This window comes from Asparagus officinalis, chromosome 3 (genome assembly GCF_001876935.1).
Source record: "Asparagus officinalis chromosome 3, Aspof.V1, whole genome shotgun sequence".
NCBI lineage: Eukaryota > Viridiplantae > Streptophyta > Magnoliopsida > Asparagales > Asparagaceae > Asparagus > Asparagus officinalis.
This window is the reverse complement of record NC_033796.1, coordinates 8,920,682-8,928,390: the sequence shown is the minus strand read 5'-3', so window position 1 is coordinate 8,928,390 and position 7,709 is coordinate 8,920,682.

Sequence of the window (7,709 nt, the reverse complement as noted above, 5' to 3'; positions counted from 1 at the left end):
ATATACTGTGATGACCTGCACGGATTTATTTGACGAATGATATTGAAAAGTACTAAAAATAATATTTTGATAATAGATACTGTAAAGATAAAATAAGATAAAATTATTTTAGATATTAGTTTATGATTTTTTAAGGATTTATTTGACAAAATAATCATTTTAAAATAATTATAATAAATTATTTTGGTGAAAAATCATTTTAGAGTAATTATAATAAATTAATAGAATTTATTAGACAAAAGAATTATTTTAGAATAATTGTAAAAGAATTTATTTTAGATTAAGTATCAATTTAGAATAATTTCAGTAATTTAAGAAAGTTTTATAAAAGGAATTATTTTAGAACATTTATAAATATTTTTAAAAGATTTACTTTAGAAAAGGGATTATTATGAATGATTTATGTTTCTTAATTTTAATTATGTGATATGCTATGATATTGTTGAATATGATTAGTTGCAGTTATTACTCTTTGTTACGTTTGAGAACCGTTAGAAATTCATGACTAGTGTGGTCTAGTGTGTCCTGTTTAAAACTTAGAAACCTGTGTGTATGTTGACCTTGATAAACAAAAGAGTTGGGATGGAGAAAGTCATGGTTCATGTGATCGGATAAGACTGTTGATGTAGCCCCAGTGAACCGTTTCGCACTGGGGCTAGTTTGTTGGGCCAAGTGAACCGTTTCGCACTTGGTCAGTGAAATCGTTTCGTTGTTGATTTATCTTCCAGACTCGCACCAGTTAGGTTTGTTTCGAACTGGGGTTGGTTTGATGGGCCACGGTGAAGGTTTGTTGCGTCACTTTGGTTCGTGAATGTGATATTCACCCGGGTCGGCTTGAGTTCGAACCAGGCCGAATCGGTTTGCGTGGAGTCCTATTGAAAGCACGTAGGGGATTTGCGAACAATCAGATATCCGAGAATATGAATTTTGATTCTGTGTGAGACGTGTACCAGTGACCTGTTATAGGATAACTAGCTACATGACTTGTTACTTGGATGAGTACGAGTTCTTATGAGATACAGACCAGATATGTTTCCTTTCATACCTAGATCGCGGTTAATATTTAATTATCTATAATTCGAGACATATGGTATATACATGAGGGTTTCTTTGTTTGGATTATTTCGCTCGACGTACTACGTCTCGAGTTATAGATTTTTAAGTATTAATTCCATCTAGTATGATCTTGTTACTTGGATGATTAATCTGATCGCTAGCTGCATGATCGACTTGTTACTTGGTTGATTTTCTTGGATTTATTATGATTATTCTATTCTAGTAGTAAATTATATTTAGATTATTAGTATTTCAGTTGTATGTTTCTATTGTTATTACCATTATTGCATTGGTCGCACGACCGTTCTATTCTTTCTTTTGGGATCTTGCCGTGTGCCATACACCTGACGTACACCTGTTTTCTCTGGTGTACGTCAGATTTAGAGGACGGACAGGTTCAATTCGGAGTCGTACAGGAGCCAGAGGATCCCCCGTAGGAGTACTCTGTAGACCGAGCAGAAGAAGCCGAAGCCTAGTCATTTCTTTTATCAACTGTTAGTCCTTAGTTTACTTTTCTAGCATTCCTATTTCCGCCTGATCGTTGTATTTTATATTTTCTAGTATTTTATTCAGATAGCTAGTCTTGTATAAGGGCATGTTGACCCGAACATTATGTCTGGGATGATATTATATTTGTGATATGGATCTTTCTGTTCTAAGTTGTTTATTATATTCTCGCTACTGTGATCGGGGACCTGTGCCTTCGCTTTATATTTCTTGACGCTTAGCGTATTAGATTGAGAAGACGGGGTCTAGTACTTATCTCTTCTCAGTCTAATACGTTGCGGGCTTGCTCGCGTTCCGATTCCCTGGTATTTTGGGAAGCGGGGCGTGACAGAAAACCACGGCCACGATTCAAACGAGGCGCACGAGGCTGACGTCAAATTGTCAAATCGCAATGAACGTGACATGATGAAACCACGCCGCCTTAGCTGGAAAAGCACGTAGCCCCACTGGCGGACACGTGGTTTACTCACACTGAACCTAATCTCGCCCAAAGGAAATGTTTCATCGGCGAAAACTCGAATAAAATCCGCAAGTCGAGTAAAGTTTCGCCTACGAGGCCTGACGTCACCTGAATGGCCCATTCGCCTCTGAGACAAATGACTTGTCCAAAGCCTTGAACCGCCAATGAGATGGCCTCGTTTAGACCCACGCCTCAAATGACTGAGGGTTAGAATAGAAATCTTAGCATCAAGTCTAAGAAAAACTACTCGACAACTCATCATACTGAGGGGAATAGTATGACTAGCCCGATTCAAATGGTAATCGGTAAAGGCATATCAAACCCGTTGACAGCTGAGGGTTTGCTAAAAATCCTAAAAGAAACCAAATGCACTTATTTCGCCGAGAACTTCTTTATTCAAAGTATTCCAGACCTCACGCAAGCCGGTTTAGGTCTGAAAACTTTGAATGGGGTCTTGTAGACGGTAAAAAAATACCTTCGTGAGCTTGCAAGAAATTTGCCTGCAAGAAGAAGTCGCCCAAGTCACGGGAATTCACCTTTTAACACAACTCGCCTGACCGAGTCTGAAGTCGAATTCGCCAGCAAACCTCAAGGCCGCTAGTATAGCTAGGTATCTGCTACCCCGCGTGCTAAGGCGGGCTTTCCCACCTCTCTCGACCTGAAGGGAGAGAGCACAGTATTCTAGGCCCGTCGAGTGAGCGGGCAGGTGTCGAATCGACCTGAACACTCATAAATGCAGCTCACCTCGTCTGTCCGAGTCGAGAGCTGGATCCGCCGGCATTCGGCGAGCTGTCCAAGCCCACTCGAGTACTGGGAACCCGCTTTCCCACCTCTCTCGACCTGAAGAGAGAAGACACGGTACTCCAGGCCCGCCGAATGGCCGCTCACAGTACAAGTGATCGGACAAATGCCAAATCAACCTGCACCCTCATAAATGCAACTTACCTCACTTGTCCAAGCGAGGGGCGAGAGCCGCCGGTGCTCGGTGAGTTGGTCAGATCCACTCGAGTATCTGACAGCCGTTGTCACACATACGAGTAGGGGCTTTCCCACTCCTACATGACGTGATGCAAAACACGGCTCCTCAAATGACCGCTCATGGTACAGGTGAACAGCAGGATATCTCTGAACAATATATGGTCACATCCCATAATTCAAGGAGCAGCCAAGCTGCCTCTCTTTCATTTAAGAGCCTCTTCCAGCAACCTTTAAAAGAGGTCGAAAAACTTTGGGAAAAGCATGGACGGCAAGCTCTCTGCATAATTTTTGCATTACAGCGCCACTTCCTAGTTCTGAGCCCTGATCGTCGGTGAACTAGAAGATTCGAACTCTATCGACCCGAGCTTCTACTGCGTACTGAAGCTCCCCAGCAACCTCGGTCGAACGATCCAAGGGAAGCAGACTCGGCACGAGCATCGAGCGAAGCATCCTGTAGCTACCGAAAGTCCCCACACTAAACATAGAGGGTATTCCCTCTGCTTCTGTTGTAATTTCGATTTATTAGTTTGTAATAAGTCTTCTTATCAATACAAACGAAGTTCCCTGTTTTCGGGAGATCAAAATTTACACCTACACCAACTCACAGTGATTGATCAAGCCAATTACCTCACTATCAATACAATTCCGGATTTGAAGGAAAAAGCGAGCATCCTCCCTGAGCCACGTCTGCCTCGAATCATCTTTTCTCTTTAGGAGGATCATCAGTCAAATGGTCATCTTTGTCAATACTTCGTAGATAAAGCCGAACAGTCTTGCTCCACTCCAAGTAATTCGAACCAATCAGTCTATGGTCCGTGATTTTAAACATCACAGGAACTACATCAGATACAGCCACTGATTTTGTCTCTGATTTATTCTCAGACATAACTCCGGAACGAAAACGGACGCCGGAGATGGGGCCCACGCGCAAGGAGTCTGACCACCGGACTTTAGGGAACAAAAAGTGTTTATTCAAAAAACCCTAATTTTGTAGCAAAATTCAAATTTCGTATGTTGATACCATGTAATATGAGGTGAAGAGAATTGTATTCACATATCTTTCATTGAGAAAATAACATGTATTTATATACAAACTAGAGAAGCTATTCTAGGAAACTAGGAGAATATATGAAACTAAAATAATTACAATTAATCCTAATTGACAGCTATCTAATTGACAGCTAATATATAACAATGTGCTTGCTTAATGAGAGAGGGGTTGCCGCTGCATCACTGAATGAATTTGGATTAGGTCGAGATACGCCATTAGAGTCGGGCTCATGCTATAAAAGGAAAACCCCAGGGCACGAGATGAAATATTCTCCTCTCTTTCTCGTGGTGTTCTTTCTCCTGGCGATGGACTCAAAAAATCAACAGAGTTTTTCCTTCTCCTCTCGTGAATTTTTCAGCTCTCAGATTTGAGGGAGAAATTAAAGGGGGTATTTAAGAAGGAGATTTTATTACTGTAGCTACAGTAATAATTAGCATTTATTGAGAGGTCTCAAGTTTGAGATCTGCTCTTACATTGTAATTTCTTGTTTATTAATAAAAAATTAATTGTGTGGCTCCAGAGGACGTAGACAGTTACCGAACCTCATTAAATCTTGGTGTATTTTCTATATACTGCGTTTTTGCTGTTTTAGGGTTTTCGACGTAAATTCCCAACAACTATATCAGAGCGTGAAACGATCTAGAGGAAATCAGATTCAAGTGAGAGCCATGGCCGCAGATGAAGAAAAAGTAAGACTTGAGAATTTTGATGGAACATATTTCGGATTTTGGAAAATACAGATAGAGGCAGAAAAATCTGTATCAACCTCTCTCGGGGAAGAAGTCGGAGTCTATGAAGGAGGATGAGTGGAACCTTCTAGATATACAAGCCCTCGGTGTTATCAGATTAACGTTGACCCATAATGTTACGTTCAACATAGCGAAGGAGAAGACCACGGCGCGTCTTATAGCAACACTCTCAAATATGTATGAGAAACCATCAGCCGCGAACAAAATTCATTTGATGCGGCGGTTATTCAATCTGAGAATGGAGGAAGGCGCGTCAGTAGCACAACACATCAATGAACTCAACACGGTCACAACCCAATTGAGTTTAGTTGAAATTGAGTTTGATGAGGAAGTTCGGACGTTATACTTTTGTCTTCCCTAGCAGAGAGTTGGAACGCTACAGTCACAGTTGTGAGTAGCTCATCGGGAAGCAACAATTTGAAGTTCGATGACGTTCGTGATCTGGTTCTCAGTGAGGAGATTCGACGGAGAGAGTCGGGTGAAGCTACAACCTCTTCAGTATTACATACAGAGTCAAGAGGTAGAAATTCAACCAGAGGGAATGGACGAGGCAAATCAAACTACAGAGGTAGATCAAAGGACAGGAGGTCCAAATCCAGTAATCCAAGTAACAGCTCGAAGGCTATCGAGTGTTGGAATTATGAAAAGATGGGGTATTACAAGAAATAGTGCAAGAGTGCACAGAAGGAGAAGGAGACGAATGCTGAGGTGAATGTCACTTTCACCTCAGGAGGAGACGACGCATTGATATGCTCTTTGAAGAGCAAGGAGGAATCTTGGGTGTTAGATTCAGGAGCGTCGTTACATGCTACTTCTCAGAAAGAATTCTTCGAGAAATATGTTCCCGAAAATCTTGGATATGTATACCTTAGTGATGATCAACTGTGTGCTATTGTGGGCAAAGGTGTAGTGAAAATTAAGTTGAACAGGTCAGTATGAGAGCTGAAGGATGTCAGGCATATTCTCGACCTGAGAAAGAACTTAATATCCGTAGGCCAGTTGGTTGGCGAAAGATACACTACGATCTTCCATGGAGATGATTGGAAGATCTCAAAGGGCGCAATGACGATTGTCCGAGGTAAGAAGACTAGTATCATGTATATGACAATAGGTGCACATTGCTTAATCTCAGTTGCAGCAGGCAATGAGACCTCAAATTTGTGGCACCAGAGACTCGATCATATGAGTGAAAAGAGGATGCAGATCATGCACACAAAGGGAAAACTCCCAGGACTGCAGTCAGTGGAGATGAACATGTGTGAAGAATACATACTTGGAAAGCAAAAGAGAGTCAGCTTTCAGACAAGTGACAGAACCCCCAGGAAAGAAAAGCTAGAGCTCGTTCACTCAGATGTTTAGGGACCAACCACCACCGCGTCCATTGGTGGTAAACACTACTTCATAACTTTTATCGATGATCACTCTCGGAAAGTGTGGGTCTACTTTCTGAAGCATAAGTTAGAAGTATTTAAAGTTTTTAGGAGATGAAAAGCTATGGTCGAGAATGAGACCGATCTAAAAATAAAGAAGATAAGGACCGACAATGACTGTGAGTATAAAAACACCGGATTTAAGAAATTCTGCTATGAGCACGGGATCAGAATGGAGAGAACCGTGCCCGACACGCCTCAACAAAATGGAGTAGCTGAGCGGATGAATCGAATGTTGACAGAGAGCCAAAAGCATTCGGATACAGTCAGGCCTACCGAAATAGTTTTGTGCAGAAACAGTCAACACAACAGCTTACTTGATCAACCGAGGTCTATCGGTTCCATTGGAGCACAGAATACCAGAAGAGGTATGGTGTGGAAAGGAGGTAAAACTCTCACATCTCAAAAATTTCGGTTGTGTAGCTTATGTGTATATTAGTGATCAAGGCAGGAATAAGCTTGATCCCAAGTCAAAGAAATACACTTTCATCGGCTATGGTGAAGATGAGTTCGGCTATCGCATTTGGGACAACAAAAACAAGAAGGTGATCAAGAGCAGAGATGTGATATTCAACGAGGTGATGTACAAGGACATGCACAAGACATATGACTCAGAGAGCGAGTTAATATTTATAGATGCAGATGATGTCCCGAGTAACCTCTCGGAAGAACCCAATGCAGAAGGTCCTCAGCCAAAAGATCCTGTTGGACAAAACAGTGTGTAGGAGCCCGACGTACCAGCTCTAATATTGAGAAGATCTTCTTGACCTCCTGTACCCAAAAGGAGATATATAAACTATCTGTTGTTAACAGATGGAGGAGAACCTGAAAACTATGATGAAGCTTGTCAGAGTAGAGATGCGAGTAAGTGGGAGCTTGCCATGAAAGATGAGATGAAATCTCTCATCTCAAACCAGACGTGTGAACTAGCTGAATTGCCCACGGGTAAGAAGGCACTTCATAACAAATTGGTGTATCGGGTGAAAGAAGAGCATGATGGCTCTAGAAGATATAAGGCCCGGCTAGTTGTCAAAGGATTCCAACAAAAGAAAGGAATTGACTACACCGATATTTTTACTCCCGTGGTGAAGCTAAATACGATCAAGACAGTGATGAAGTATTGTAGCTATTGAAGATCTTCATTTCGAGCAGTTAAACGTGAAGACGACGTTTCTTCACAGAGATCTAGAAGAGGAGATATGCATGTACCAACCAGAAAGTTTTTCAGAAGAAAAGAACCTGGTGTGCAGACTCAAGAAGAGCTTGTATGGCTTGAAACAAGCCCCAAGACAGTGGTACAGAAAGTTTGACGACTTCATGCATAAGGAAGATTTCCAGAAGTGCAACTCCGACCACTGTTGCTACTTCAAAAGATATCAGTCTAGTTATATCATCCTACTATTGTATGTTGATGATATGTTGATTGTAGGTGCAGATATGGAGGATATCCGGAGTTTAAAATAGCAGTTGTCAAAAGA